This window comes from Schistocerca cancellata, chromosome 3 (genome assembly GCF_023864275.1).
Source record: "Schistocerca cancellata isolate TAMUIC-IGC-003103 chromosome 3, iqSchCanc2.1, whole genome shotgun sequence".
Taxonomy (NCBI): domain Eukaryota; kingdom Metazoa; phylum Arthropoda; class Insecta; order Orthoptera; family Acrididae; genus Schistocerca; species Schistocerca cancellata.
The window spans coordinates 960,045,380-960,059,677 of NC_064628.1; the positions used below are offsets into that span (position 1 = coordinate 960,045,380).

General features: G+C 55.0%; 15 non-coding genes across 15 annotated transcripts; all 15 read left to right on the top strand.

Annotated features, from left to right (window-relative positions):
- The first annotated feature begins 440 nt into the window (after positions 1–440).
- On the top strand, positions 441–559 carry LOC126178250 (5S ribosomal RNA). Its single transcript, XR_007536160.1, has one exon. It is a non-coding gene; the product is annotated as a 5S ribosomal RNA (ribosomal RNA).
- Positions 560–1,428: 869 nt separating this feature from the next.
- Positions 1,429–1,547, top strand: LOC126178089 (5S ribosomal RNA). The gene has a single exon (XR_007536005.1). It is a non-coding gene; the product is annotated as a 5S ribosomal RNA (ribosomal RNA).
- An 867-nt stretch (positions 1,548–2,414) lies between these two features.
- LOC126178623 (5S ribosomal RNA) lies at positions 2,415–2,533 on the top strand. Its single transcript, XR_007536509.1, has one exon. It is a non-coding gene; the product is annotated as a 5S ribosomal RNA (ribosomal RNA).
- Positions 2,534–3,417: 884 nt separating this feature from the next.
- LOC126178234 (5S ribosomal RNA) lies at positions 3,418–3,536 on the top strand. Its single transcript, XR_007536144.1, has one exon. It is a non-coding gene; the product is annotated as a 5S ribosomal RNA (ribosomal RNA).
- Positions 3,537–4,387: 851 nt separating this feature from the next.
- LOC126178340 (5S ribosomal RNA) lies at positions 4,388–4,506 on the top strand. The gene has a single exon (XR_007536246.1). It is a non-coding gene; the product is annotated as a 5S ribosomal RNA (ribosomal RNA).
- Positions 4,507–5,362: 856 nt separating this feature from the next.
- Positions 5,363–5,481, top strand: LOC126178324 (5S ribosomal RNA). Its single transcript, XR_007536231.1, has one exon. It is a non-coding gene; the product is annotated as a 5S ribosomal RNA (ribosomal RNA).
- An 855-nt stretch (positions 5,482–6,336) lies between these two features.
- On the top strand, positions 6,337–6,455 carry LOC126178341 (5S ribosomal RNA). Its single transcript, XR_007536247.1, has one exon. It is a non-coding gene; the product is annotated as a 5S ribosomal RNA (ribosomal RNA).
- Positions 6,456–7,321: 866 nt separating this feature from the next.
- On the top strand, positions 7,322–7,440 carry LOC126178343 (5S ribosomal RNA). Its single transcript, XR_007536249.1, has one exon. It is a non-coding gene; the product is annotated as a 5S ribosomal RNA (ribosomal RNA).
- Positions 7,441–8,324: 884 nt separating this feature from the next.
- On the top strand, positions 8,325–8,443 carry LOC126178236 (5S ribosomal RNA). Its single transcript, XR_007536146.1, has one exon. It is a non-coding gene; the product is annotated as a 5S ribosomal RNA (ribosomal RNA).
- An 851-nt stretch (positions 8,444–9,294) lies between these two features.
- LOC126178058 (5S ribosomal RNA) lies at positions 9,295–9,413 on the top strand. The gene has a single exon (XR_007535975.1). It is a non-coding gene; the product is annotated as a 5S ribosomal RNA (ribosomal RNA).
- Positions 9,414–10,270: 857 nt separating this feature from the next.
- On the top strand, positions 10,271–10,389 carry LOC126178237 (5S ribosomal RNA). The gene has a single exon (XR_007536147.1). It is a non-coding gene; the product is annotated as a 5S ribosomal RNA (ribosomal RNA).
- Positions 10,390–11,239: 850 nt separating this feature from the next.
- Positions 11,240–11,358, top strand: LOC126178325 (5S ribosomal RNA). The gene has a single exon (XR_007536232.1). It is a non-coding gene; the product is annotated as a 5S ribosomal RNA (ribosomal RNA).
- An 860-nt stretch (positions 11,359–12,218) lies between these two features.
- LOC126178238 (5S ribosomal RNA) lies at positions 12,219–12,337 on the top strand. Its single transcript, XR_007536148.1, has one exon. It is a non-coding gene; the product is annotated as a 5S ribosomal RNA (ribosomal RNA).
- Positions 12,338–13,178: 841 nt separating this feature from the next.
- Positions 13,179–13,297, top strand: LOC126178059 (5S ribosomal RNA). The gene has a single exon (XR_007535976.1). It is a non-coding gene; the product is annotated as a 5S ribosomal RNA (ribosomal RNA).
- An 836-nt stretch (positions 13,298–14,133) lies between these two features.
- LOC126178295 (5S ribosomal RNA) lies at positions 14,134–14,252 on the top strand. Its single transcript, XR_007536202.1, has one exon. It is a non-coding gene; the product is annotated as a 5S ribosomal RNA (ribosomal RNA).
- Positions 14,253–14,298: the final 46 nt, after the last annotated feature.

The following is a 14,298-nucleotide window of genomic DNA, read 5'->3' on the forward strand; positions in this document are numbered from 1 at the left end:
AGGGATAGGAATGGTGCGAATGCACTGCAAACTACGCAGACACCTGGTGTGAGGCGAGGCGAGGCGAGGCGAGGCGAGGCGAGGCGAGGAAGCCCACATCGCTACCAGTGGGCCCTCCAGCACGACACTGCCACTCCCCGCACAGGCCCTCCGCTGAACACCAGGGACAAGACGCGTCCTCCGCTAGTGTCGAAGGCTGCACGCGCCCAGCGAATGACAGGGGGTGCAACGAGCAGCAGTGCGTCTCACACACGCGGCGGTGCGCCCGCCAATTCGGCCGTCACTCTGCTGGGACGCCGGACGCGCCTCCCCGCGCCGTCCTCGAGGAACTGGCGGTTGCGGAAGGAAGCGATTTCGTCAAATGCGGCCGAAAACTAACATTTTGTGTGTTGGGAGAAAAGCCGAACGCGAATTCTGCCGTGCTCCTACATTAGATGGGCGCCAACGGCCATACCATGATGAATACACCGGTTCTCGTCCGATCACCGAAGTTAAGCATCATCGGGCCCGGCTAGTACTTGGATGGGGGACCGCATGGGAAACCCGGGTGCTGCTGGCTCCTTTCCTGTTTTTTTTTTTTTGTTAAGTCGCCAGCCCAATTTTCAAACTCCCTCTCTGTTGTGACAAAGATGCTTCTTTAAGCCTTTTAAACTACTGTAATGGTACGAAAATGCAGTAATTAACTCAGTTTGAGGGAGAATGTGCTAACCAAGTTTGCCAAGAAGACTTTGAAAACGACAAAACAGTACGAATCGGCAGGTGATTTCTGAAATACGTCACCGCCTATTGTTGTGTAGGAGTGTAGAGTTCCAAATTTGATTTGTAACCACGAATTTATTCCTTAGTCGTCTTGTCTCGTCTCGTCTCGTCTCGTCCCGCAGACGTTTGTCGTGCTTGCGCTGTCATATGGACCACGACCCGAGCGGCAGCGAGCGGAAGTCGAGCAAAGTCGGGACAAGTCGGGACAAGTCGGGTCAAGTCGGGACGGGGACAGGGACAGGGATAGGAATGGTGCGAATGCACTGCAAACTACGCAGACACCTGGTGCGAGGCGAGGCGAGGCGAGGCGAGGCGAGGAAGCCCACATCGCTACCAGTGGGCCCTGCGGCACGACATTGCCACACCCCGCACAGGCCCTCCGCTGAACACCAGGGACAAGATTCGTCCTCCGCTAGTGTCGAAGGCCGCACGCACCCAGCGAATGACAGGGGGTGCAACGAGCAGCAGTGCGTCACACACACGCGGCGGTGCGCCCGCCAATTCGGCCGTCACTCTGCTGGGACGCCGGGCGCGCCTCCCCGCGCCGTCCTCGAGGAACTGGCGGTTGCGGAAGGAAGCGCTTTCGTCAAATGCGGCCGAGAACTAACATTTTGTGTGTTGGGAGAAAAGCCGAACGCGAATTCTGCCGTGCTCCTACATTAGATGAGCGCCAACGGCCATACCATGATGAATACACCGGTTCTCGTCCGATCACCGAAGTTAAGCATCATCGGGCCCGGCTAGTACTTGGATGGGTGACCGCCTGGGAAACCTGGGTGCTGTTGGCTCCCTTCCTGTTTTTTTTTTTGTTATATCGCCAGCCCAATTTTCAAACTACCTTTCTGTTGTGACAAAGATGCTTCCTTAAACCTTTTAAACTACTGTAATGGTACGATAATGCAGTAATTAACTCAGTTTGAGGGAGAATGTGCTAACCAAGTTTGCCAAGAAGACTTTGAAAACGACAAAACAGTACGAATCGGCAGGTGATTTCTGAAATACGTCACCGCCTATTGTTGTGTAGGAGTGTAGAGTTCCAAATTTGATTTGTAACCACGAATTTATTCCTTAGTCGTCTCGTCTCGTCTCGTCTCGTCTCGTCCCGCAGACGTTTGTCGTGCTTGCGCTGTCATATGGACCACGACCCGAGCGGCAGCGAGCGGAAGTCGAGCAAAGTCGGGACAAGTCGGGACAAGTCGGGTCAAGTCGGGACGGGGACAGGGACAGGGATAGGAATGGTGCGAATGCACTGCAAACTACGCAGACACCTGGTGTGAGGCGAGGCGAGGCGAGGCGAGGCGAGGAAGCCCACATCGCTACCAGTGGGCCCTGCAGCACGACATTGCCACACCCCGCACAGGCCCTCCGCTGAACACCAGGGACAAGATTCGTCCTCCGCTAGTGTCGAAGGCCGCACGCACCCAGCGAATGACAGGGGGTGCAACGAGCAGCAGTGCGTCACACACACGCGGCGGTGCGCCCGCCAATTCGGCCGTCACTCTGCTGGGACGCCGGGCGCGCCTCCCCGCGCCGTCCTCGAGGAACTGGCGGTTGCGGAAGGAAGCGCTTTCGTCAAATGCGGCCGAGAACTAACATTTTGTGTGTTGGGAGAAAAGCCGAACGCGAATTCTGCCGTGCTCCTACATTAGATGAGCGCCAAAGGCCATACCATGATGAATACACCCGTTCTCGTCCGATCACCGAAGTTAAGCATCATCGGGCCCGGCTAGTACTTGGATGGGTGACAGCCTGGGAAACCCGGGTGCTGTTGGCTCCCTTCCTGTTTTTTTTTTGTTATGTCGCCAGCAAAATTTTCAAACTACCTTTCTGTTGTGACAAAGATGCTTCCTTAAGCCTTTTAAACTACTGTAATGGTACGAAAATGCAGTAATTAACTCAGTTTGAGGGAGAATGTGCTAACCAAGTTTGCCAAGAAGACTTTGAAAACGACAAAACAGTACGAATCGGCAGGTGATTTCTGAAATACGTCACCGCCTATTGTTGTGTAGGAGTGTAGAGTTCCAAATTTGATTTGTAACCACGAATTTATTCCTTAGTCGTCTCGTCTCGTCTCGACTCGTCTCGTCCCGCAGACGTTTGTCGTGCTTGCGCTGTCATATGGACCACGACCCGAGCGGCAGCGAGCGGCAGTCGAGCAAAGTCGGGACAAGTCGGGAAGTCGGGACAAGTCGGGACGGGGACAGGGACAGGGATAGGAATGGTGCGAATGCACTGCAAACTACGCAGACACCTGGTGTGAGGCGAGGCGAGGCGGGGCGAGGCGAGGCGAGGCGAGGCGAGGCGAGGAAGCCCTCATCGCTACCAGTGGGCCCTGCAGCACGACACTGCCACACCCCGCACAGGCCCTCCGCTGAACACCAGGGACAAGATGCGTCCTCCGCTAGTGTCGAAGGCTGAACGCGCCCAGCGAATGACAGGGGGTGCAACGAGCAGCAGTGCGTCTCACACACGCGGCGGTGCGCCCGCCAATTCGGCCGTCACTCTGCTGGGACGCCGGGCGCGCCTCCCCGCGCCGTCCTCGAGGAACAGGCGGTTGCGGAAGGAAGCGCTTTCGTCAAATGCGGCCGAAAACTAACATTTTGTGTGTTGGGAGAAAAGCCGAACGCGAATTCTGCCGTGCTCCTACATTAGATGAGCGCCAACGGCCATACCATGATGAATACACCTGTTCTCGTCCGATCACCGAAGTTAAGCATCATCGGGCCCGGCTAGTACTTGGATGGGTGACCGCCTGGGAAACCCGGGTGCTGTTGGCTCCCTTCCTGTTTTTTTTTTGTTATGTCGCCAGCCCAATTTTCAAACTACCTTTCTGTTGTGACAAAGATGCTTCCTTAAGCCTTTTAAACTACTGTAATGATACGAAAATGCAGTAAATAACTCAGTTTGAAGGAGAATGTGCTAACCAAGTTTGCCAAGAAGACTTTGAAAACGAAAAAACAGTACGAATCGGCAGGTGATTTCTGAAATACGTCACCGCCTATTGTTGTATAGGAGTGTAGAGTTCCAAATTTGATTTGTAACCACGAATTTATTCCTTAGTCATCTCGTCTCGTCTCGACTCGTCTCGTCCCGCAGACGTTTGTCGTGCTTGCGCTGTCATATGGACCACGACCCGAGCGCCAGCGAGCGGCAGTCGAGCAAAGTCGGGACAAGTCGGGACGGGGACAGGGACAGGGATAGGAATGGTGCGAATGCACTGCAAACTACGCAGACACCTGGTGTGAGGCGAGGCGAGGCGAGGCGAGGCGAGGCGAGGAAGCCCACATCGCTACCAGTGGGCCTTCCAGCACGACACTGCCACACCCCGCACAGGCCCTCCGCTGAACACCAGGGACAAGATGCGTCCTCCGCTAGTGTCGAAGGCTGCACGCACCCAGCGAATGACAGGGGGTGCAACGAGCAGCAGTGCGTCTCACACACGCGGCGGTGCGCCCGCCAATTCGGCCGTCACTCTGCTGGGACGCCGGGCGCGCCTCCCCGCGCCGCCCTCGAGGAACTGGCGGTTGCGGAATTAAGCGCTTTCGTCAAATGCGGCCGAAAACTAACATTTTGTGTGTTGGGAGAAAAGCCGAACGCGAATTCTGCCGTGCTCCTACATTAGATGAGCGCCAACGGCCATACCATGATGAATACACCGGTTCTAGTACGATCACCGAAGTTAAGCATCATCGGGCCTGGCTAGTACTTGGATGGGTGACCGCGTGGGAAACCCGGGTGCTGCTGGCTCCCTTCCTGTTTTTTTTTTTTTTTGTTATGTCGCCAGCCCAATTTTCAAACTACCTTTCTGTTGTGACAAAGATGCTTCCTTAAGCCCTTTAAACTACTGTAATGGTACGAAAATGCAGTAATTAACTCAGTTTGAGGGAGAATGTGCTAACCAAGTTTGCCAAGAAGACTTTGAAAACGACAAAATAGTACGAATCGGCAGGTGATTTCTGAAATGCGTCACCGCCTATCGTTGTGTAGGAGTGTAGAGTTCCAAATTTGATTTGTAACCACGAATTTATTCCTTAGACGTCTCGTCTCGTCTTGTCTCGTCTCGTCCCGCAGATGTTTGTCGTGCTTGCGCTGTCATATGGACCACGACCCGAGCGGCAGCGAGCGGCAGTCGAGCAAAGTCGGGACAAGTCGGGACGGGGACAGGGACAGGGATAGGAATGGTGCGAATGCACTGCAAACTACGCAGACACCTGGTGTGAGGCGAGGCGAGGCGAGGCGAGGCGAGGCGAGGAAGCCCACATCGCTACCAGTGGGCCCTGCAGCACGACACTGCCACACCCCGCACAGGCCCTCCGCTGAACACCAGGGACAAGATTCGTCCTCCGCTAGTGTCGAAGGCCGCACGCACCCAGCGAATGACAGGGGGTGCAACGAGCAGCAGTGCGTCTCACACACGCGGCGGTGCGCCCGCCAATTCGGCCGTCACTCTGCTGGGACGCCGGGCGCGCCTACCCGCGCCGTCCTCGAGGAACTGGCGGTTGCGGAAGGAAGCGCTTTCGTCAAATGCGGCCGAAAACTAACATTTTGTGTGTTGGGAGAAAAGCCGAACGCGAATTCTGCCGTGCTCCTACATTAGATGAGCGCCAACGGCCATACCATGATGAATACACCGGTTCTAGTACGATCACCGAAGTTAAGCATCATCGGGCCTGGCTAGTACTTGGATGGGTGACCGCCTGGGAAACCCGGGTGCTGCTGGCTCCCTTCCTGTTTTTTTTTTTTTTTGTTATGTCGCCAGCCCAATTTTCAAACTACCTTTCTGTTGTGACAAAGATGCTTCCTTAAGCCTTTTAAACTACTGTAATGGTACGAAAATGCAGTAATTAACTCAGTTTGAGGGAGAATGTACTAACCAAGTTTGCCAAGAAGACTTTGAAAACGACAAAATAGTACGAATCGGCAGGTGATTTCTGAAATACGTCACCGCCTATTGTTGTGTAGGAGTGTAGAGTTCCAAATTTGATTTGTAACCACGAATTTATTCCTTAGTCGAATCGTCTCGTCTCGTCTCGTCTCGTCCCGCAGATGTTTGTCGTGCTTGCGCTGTCATATGGACCACGACCCGAGCGGCAGCGAGCGGCAGTCGAGCAAAGTCGGGACAAGTCGGGACGGGGACAGGGACAGGGATAGGAATGGTGCGAATGCACTGCAAACTACGCAGACACCTGGTGTGAGGCGAGGCGAGGCGAGGCGAGGCGAGGCGAGGAAGCCCACATCGCTACCAGTGGGCCCTGCAGCACGACACTGCCACACCCCGCACAGGCCCTCCGCTGAACACCAGGACAAGATGCGTCCTCCGCTAGTGTTGAAGGCTGAACGCGCCCAGCGAATGACAGGGGGTGCAACGAGCAGCAGTGCGTCTCACACACGCGGCGGTGCGCCCGCCAATTCGGCCGTCACTCTGCTGGGACGCCGGGCGCGCCTCCCCGCGCCGTCCTCGAGGAACTGGCGGTTGCGGAAGGAAGCGCTTTCGTCAAATGCGGCCGAAAACTAACATTTTGTGTGTTGTGAGAAAAGCCGAACGCGAAATCTGCCGTGCTCCTACATTAGATGAGCGCCAACGGCCATACCATGATGAATACACCTGATCTCGTCCGATCACCGAAGTTAAACATCATCGGGCCCGGCTAGTACTTGGATGGGTGACCGCCTGGGAAACCCGGGTGCTGTTGGCTCCCTTCCTGTTTTTTTTTTGTTATGTCGCCAGCCCAATTTTCAAACTACCTTTATGTTGTGACAAAGATGCTTCCTTAAGCCTTTTAAACTACTGTAATGGTACGAAAATGCAGTAATTAACTCAGTTTGAGGGAGAATGTGCTAACCAAGTTTGCCAAGAAGACTTTGAAAACGACAAAACAGTACGAATCGGCAGGTGATTTCTGAAATACGTCACCGCCTATTGTTGTGTAGGAGTGTAGAGTTCCAAATTTGATTTGTAACCACGAATTTATTCCTTAGTCGTCTTGTCTCGTCTCGTCTCGTCTAGTCCCGCAGACGTTTGTCGTGCTTGCGCTGTCATATGGACCACGACCTGAGCGGCAGCGAGCGGAAGTCGAGCAAAGTCGGGACAAGTCGGGACAAGTCGGGTCAAGTCGGGACGGGGACAGGGACAGGGATAGGAATGGTGCGAATGCACTGCAAACTACGCAGACACCTGGTGTGAGGCGAGGCGAGGCGAGGCGAGGCGAGGAAGCCCACATCGCTACCAGTGGGCCCTGCAGCACGACATTGCCACACCCCGCACAGGCCCTCCGCTGAACACCAGGGACAAGATTCGTCCTCCGCTAGTGTCGAAGGCCGCACGCACCCAGCGAATGACAGGGGGTGCAACGAGCAGCAGTGCGTCACACACACGCGGCGGTGCGCCCGCCAATTCGGCCGTCACTCTGCTGGGACGCCGGGCGCGCCTCCCCGCGCCGTCCTCGAAGAACTGGCGGTTGCGGAAGGAAGCGCTTTCGTCAAATGCGGCCGAGAACTAACATTTTGTGTGTTGGGAGAAAAGCCGAACGCGAATTCTGCCGTGCTCCTACATTAGATGAGCGCCAAAGGCCATACCATGATGAATACACCCGTTCTCGTCCGATCACCGAAGTTAAGCATCATCGGGCCCGGCTAGTACTTGGATGGGTGACCGCCTGGGAAACCCGGGTGCTGTTGGCTCCCTTCCTGTTTTTTTTTTGTTATGTCGCCAGCAAAATTTTCAAACTACCTTTCTGTTGTGACAAAGATGCTTCCTTAAGCCTTTTAAACTACTGTAATGGTACGAAAATGCAGTAATTAACTCAGTTTGAGGGAGAATGTGCTAACCAAGTTTGCCAAGAAGACTTTGAAAACGACAAAACAGTACGAATCGGCAGGTGATTTCTGAAATACGTCACCGCCTATTGTTGTGTAGGAGTGTAGAGTTCCAAATTTGATTTGTAACCACGAATTTATTCCTTAGTCGTCTCGTCTCGTCTCGACTCGTCTCGTCCCGCAGACGTTTGTCGTGCTTGCGCTGTCATATGGACCACGACCCGAGCGGCAGCGAGCGGCAGTCGAGCAAAGTCGGGACAAGTCGGGAAGTCGGGACAAGTCGGGACGGGGACAGGGACAGGGATAGGAATGGTGCGAATGCACTGCAAACTACGCAGACACCTGGTGTGAGGCGAGGCGAGGCGAGGCGAGGCGAGGCGAGGCGAGGCGAGGCGAGGAAGCCCACATCGCTACCAGTGGGCCCTGCAGCACGACACTGCCACACCCCGCACAGGCCCTCCGCTGAACACCAGGGACAAGATGCGTCCTCCGCTAGTGTCGAAGGCTGAACGCGCCCAGCGAATGACAGGGGGTGCAACGAGCAGCAGTGCGTCTCACACACGCGGCGGTGCGCCCGCCAATTCGGCCGTCACTCTGCTGGGACGCCGGGCGCGCCTCCCCGCGCCGTCCTCGAGGAACAGGCGGTTGCGGAAGGAAGCGCTTTCGTCAAATGCGGCCGAAAACTAACATTTTGTGTGTTGGGAGAAAAGCCGAACGCGAATTCTGCCGTGCTCCTACATTAGATGAGCGCCAACGGCCATACCATGATGAATACACCTGTTCTCGTCCGATCACCGAAGTTAAGCATCATCGGGCCCGGCTAGTACTTGGATGGGTGACCGCCTGGGAAACCCGGGTGCTGTTGGCTCCCTTCCTGTTTTTTTTTTGTTATGTCGCCAGCCCAATTTTCAAACTACCTTTCTGTTGTGACAAAGATGCTTCCTTAAGCCTTTTAAACTACTGTAATGATACGAAAATGCAGTAATTAACTCAGTTTGAAGGAGAATGTGCTAACCAAGTTTGCCAAGAAGACTTTGAAAACGAAAAAACAGTACGAATCGGCAGGTGATTTCTGAAATACGTCACCGCCTATTGTTGTATAGGAGTGTAGAGTTCCAAATTTGATTTGTAACCACGAATTTATTCCTTAGTCATCTCGTCTCGTCTCGACTCGTCTCGTCCCGCAGACGTTTGTCGTGCTTGCGCTGTCATATGGACCACGACCCGAGCGGCAGCGAGCGGCAGTCGAGCAAAGTCGGGACAAGTCGGGACGGGGACAGGGACAGGGATAGGAATGGTGCGAATGCACTGCAAACTACGCAGACACCTGGTGTGAGGCGAGGCGAGGCGAGGCGAGGCGAGGCGAGGAAGCCCACATCGCTACCAGTGGGCCCTCCAGCACGACACTGCCACACCCCGCACAGGCCCTCCGCTGAACACCAGGGACAAGATGCGTCCTCCGCTAGTGTCGAAGGCTGCACGCACCCAGCGAATGACAGGGGGTGCAACGAGCAGCAGTGCGTCTCACACACGCGGCGGTGCGCCCGCCAATTCGGCCGTCACTCTGCTGGGACGCCGGGCGCGCCTCCCCGCGCCGCCCTCGAGGAACTGGCGGTTGCGGAAGGAAGCGCTTTCGTCAAATGCGGCCGAAAACTAACATTTTGTGTATTGGGAGAAAAGCCGAACGCGAATTCTGCCGTGCTCCTACATTAGATGAGCGCCAACGGCCATACCATGATGAATACACCGGTTCTCGTCCGATCACCGAAGTTAAGCATCATCGGGCCCGGCTAGTACTTGGATGGGTGACCGCCTGGGAAACCCGGGTGCTGTTGGCTCCCTTCCTGTTTTTTTTTTTGTTATGTCGCCAGCCCAATTTTCAAACTACCTTTCTGTTGTGACAAAGATGCTTCCTTAAGCCCTTTAAACTACTGTAATGGTACGAAAATGCAGTAATTAACTCAGTTTGAGGGAGAATGTGCTAACCAAGTTTGCCAAGAAGACTTTGAAAACGACAAAATAGTACGAATCGGCAGGTGATTTCTGAAATGCGTCACCGCCTATCGTTGTGTAGGAGTGTAGAGTTCCAAATTTGATTTGTAACCACGAATTTATTCCTTAGTCGTCTCGTCTCGTCTCGTCTCGTCTCGTCCCGCAGATGTTTGTCGTGCTTGCGCTGCCATATGGACCACGACCCGAGCGGCAGCGAGCGGCAGTCGAGCAAAGTCGGGACAAGTCGGGACGGAGACAGGGACAGGGATAGGAATGGTGCGAATGCACTGCAAACTACGCAGAAACCTGGTGTGAGGCGAGGCGAGGCGAGGCGAGGCGAGGCGAGGCGAGGAAGCCCACATCGCTACCAGTGGGCCCTGCAGCACGACACTGCCACACCCCGCACAGGCCCTCCGCTGAACACCAGGGACAAGATGCGTCCTCCGCTAGTGTCGAAGGCTGAACGCGCCCAGCGAATGACAGGGGGTGCAACGAGCAGCAGTGCGTCTCACACACGCGGCGGTGCGCCCGCCAATTCGGCCGTCACTCTGCTGGGACGCCGGGCGCGCCTCCCCGCGCCGTCCTCGAGGAACTGGCGGTTGCGGAAAGAAACGCTTTCGTCAAATGCAGCCGAAAACTAACATTTTGTGTGTTGTGAGAAAAGCCGAACGCGAATTCTGCCGTGCTCCTACATTAGATGAGCGCCAACGGCCATACCATGATGAATACACCTGTTCTCGTCCGATCACCGAAGTTAAGCATCATCGGGCCCGGCTAGTACTTGGATGGGTGACCGCCTGGGAAACCCGGGTGCTGTTGGCTCCCTTCCTGTTTTTTTTTGTTATGTCGCCAGCCCAATTTTCAAACTACCTTTCTGTTGTGACAAAGATGCTTCCTTAAGCCTTTTAAACTACTGTAATGGTACGAAAATGCAGTAATTAACTCAGTTTGAGGGAGAATGTGCTAACCAAGTTTGCCAAGAAGACTTTGAAAACGACAAAACAGTACGAATCGGCAGGTGATTTCTGAAATACGTCACCGCCTATTGTTGTGTAGGAGTGTAGAGTTCCAAATTTGATTTGTAACCACGAATTTATTCCTTAGTCGTCTCGTCTCGTCTCGACTCGTCTCGTCCCGCAGACGTTTGTCGTGCTTGCGCTGTCATATGGACCACGACCCGAGCGGCAGCGAGCGGCAGTCGAGCAAAGTCGGGACAAGTCGGGACGGGGACAGGGACAGGGATAGGAATGGTGCGAATGCACTGCAAACTACGCAGACACCTGGTGTGAGGCGATTCGAGGCGAGGCGAGGCGAGGCGAGGAAGCCCACATCGCTACCAGTGGGCCCTCCAGCACGACACTACCACACCCCGCACAGGCCCTCCGCTGAACACCAGGGACAAGATGCGTCCTCCGCTAGTGTCGAAGGCTGCACGCGCCCAGCGAATGACAGGGGGTGCAACGAGCAGCAGTGCGTCTCACACACGCGGCGGTGCGCCCGCCAATTCGGCCGTCACTCTGCTGGGACGCCGGGCGCGCCTACCCGCGCCTTCCTCGAGGAACTGGCGGTTGCGGAAGGAAGCGCTTTCGTCAAATGCGGCCGAAAACTAACATTTTGTGTGTTGGGAGAAAAGCCGAACGCGAATTCTGCCGTGCTCCTACATTAGATGAGCGCCAACGGCCATACCATGATGAATACACCGGTTCTAGTACGATCACCGAAGTTAAGCATCATCGGGCCTGGCTAGTACTTGGATGGGTGACCGCCTGGGAAACCCGGGTGCTGCTGGCTCCCTTCCTGTTTTTTTTTTTTTTGTTATGTCGCCAGCCCAATTTTCAAACTACCTTTCTGTTGTGACAAAGATGCTTCCTTAAGCCTTTTAAACTACTGTAATGGTACGAAAATGCAGTAATTAACTCAGTTTGAGGGAGAATGTACTAACCAAGTTTGCCAAGAAGACTTTGAAAACGACAAAATAGTACGAATCGGCAGGTGATTTCTGAAATACGTCACTGCCTATTGTTGTGTAGGAGTGTAGAGTTCCAAATTTGATTTGTAACCACGAATTTATTCCTTAGTCGTCTCGTCTCGTCTCGTCTCGTCTCGTCCCGCAGATGTTTGTCGTGCTTGCGCTGTCATATGGACCACGACCCGAGCGGCAGCGAGCGGCAGTCGAGCAAAGTCGGGACAAGTCGGGACGGGGACAGGGACAGGGATAGGAATGGTGCGAATGCACTGCAAACTACGCAGACACCTGGTGTGAGGCGAGGCGAGGCGAGGCGAGGCGAGGCGAGGCGAGGAAGCCCACATCGCTACCAGTGGGCCCTGCAGCACGACACTGCCACACCTCGCACAGGCCCTCCGCTGAACACCAGGGACAAGATGCGTCCTCCGCTAGTGTCGAAGGCTGAACGCGCCCAGCGAATGACAGGGGGTGCAACGAGCAGCAGTGCGTCTCACACACGCGGCGGTGCGCCCGCCAATTCGGCCGTCACTCTGCTGGGACGCCGGGCGCGCCTCCCCGCGCCGACCTCGAGGAACTGGCGGTTGCGGAAGGAAGCGCTTTCGTCAAATGCGGCCGAAAACTAACATTTCGTGTGTTGTGAGAAAAGCCGAACGCGAATTCTGACGTGCTCCTACATTAGATGAGCGCCAACGGCCATACCATGATGAATACACCTGTTCTCGTCCGATCACCGAAGTTAAGCATCATCGGGCCCGGCTAGTACTTGGATGGGTGACCGCCTGGGAAACCCGGGTGCTGTTGGCTCCCTTCCTGTTTTTTTTTTGTTATGTCGCCATCCCAATTTTCTAACTACCTTTCTGTTGTGACAAAGATGCTTCCTTAAGCCTTTTAAACTACTGTAATGGTACGAAAATGCAGTAATTAACTCAGTTTGAGGGAGAATGTGCTAACCAAGTTTGCCAAGAAGACTTTGAAAACGACAAAACAGTACGAATCGGCAGGTGATTTCTGAAATACGTCACCGCCTATTGTTGTGTAGGAGTGTAGAGTTCCAAATTTGATTTGTAACCACGAATTTATTCCTTAGTCGTCTCGTCTCGTCTCGACTCGTCTCGTCCCGCAGACGTTTGTCGTGCTTGCGCTGTCATATGGACCACGACCCGAGCGGCAGCGAGCGGCAGTCGAGCAAAGTCGGGACAAGTCGGGACGTGGACAGGGACAGGGATAGGAATGGTGCGAATGCACTGCAAACTACGCAGACACCTGGTCTGAGGCGAGGCGAGGCGAGGCGAGGAAGCCCACATCGCTACCAGTGGGCCCTCCAGCACGACACTGCCACACCCCGCACACGCCCTCCGCTGAACACCAGGGACAAGATTCGTCCTCCGCTAGTGTCGAAGGCTGCACGCACCCAGCGAATGACAGGGGGTGCAACGAGCAGCAGTGCGTCTCACACACGCGGCGGTGCGCCCGCCAATTCGGCCGTCACTCTGCTGGGACGCCGGGCGCGCCTCCCCGCGCCGTCCTCGAGGAACTGGCGGTTGCGGAAGGAAGCGCTTTCGTCAAATGCGGCCGAAAACTAACATTTTGTGTGTTGGGAGAAAAGCCGAACGCGAATTCTGCCGTGCTCCTACATTAGATGAGCGCCAACGGCCATACCATGATGAATACACCGGTTCTCGTCCGATCACCGAAGTTAAGCATCATCGGGCCCGGCTAGTACTTGGATGGGTGACCGCCTGGGAAACCCGGGTGCTGTTGGCTCCCTCCCTGTTTTTTTTTTGTTATGTCGCCAGCCCAATTTTCAAACTACCTTTCTGTTGTGACAAAGATGCTTCCTTAAGCCTTTTAAACTACTGTAATGGTACGAAAATGCAGTAATTAACTCAGTTTGAGGGAGAATGTGCTAACCAAGTTTGCCAAGAAGACTTTGAAAACGACAAAACAGTACGAATCGGCAGGTGATTTCTGAAATACGTCACCGCCTATTGTTGTGTAGGAGTGTAGAGTTCCAAATTTGATTTGTAACCACGAATTTATTCCTTAGTCGTCTCGTCTCGTCTCGTCTCGTCCCGCAGACGTTTGTCGTGCTTGCGCTGTCATATGGACCACGACCCGAGCGGCAGCGAGCGGCAGTCGAGCAAAGTCGGGACAAGTCGGGACGGGGACAGGGACAGGGATAGGAATGGTGCGAATGCACTGCAAACTACGCAGACACCTGGTGTGAGGCGAGGCGAGGCGAGGCGAGGAAGCCCACATCGCTACCAGTGGGCCCTCCAGCACGACACTGCCACACCCCGCACAGGCCCTCCGCTGAACACCAGGGACAAGATTCGTCCTCCGCTAGTGTCGAAGGCTGCACGCACCCAGCGAATGACAGGGGGTGCAACGAGCAGCAGTGCGTCTCACACACGCGGCGGTGCGCCCGCCAATTCGGCCGTCACTCTGCTGGGACGCCGGGCGCGCCTCCCCGCGCCGTCCTCGAGGAACTGGCGGTTGCGGAAGGAAGCGCTTTCGTCAAATGCGGCCGAAAACTAACATTTTGTGTGTTGGGAGAAAAGCCGAATGCGAATTCTGCCGTGCTCCTACATTAGATGAGCGCCAACGGCCATACCATGATGAATACACCGGATCTCGTCCGATCACCGAAGTTAAGCATCATCGGGCCCGGCTAGTACTTGGATGGGTGACCGCCTGGGAAACCCGGGTGCTGCTGGCTCCCTTCCTGTTTTTTTTTTTTGTTATGTCGCCAGCCCAATTTTCAA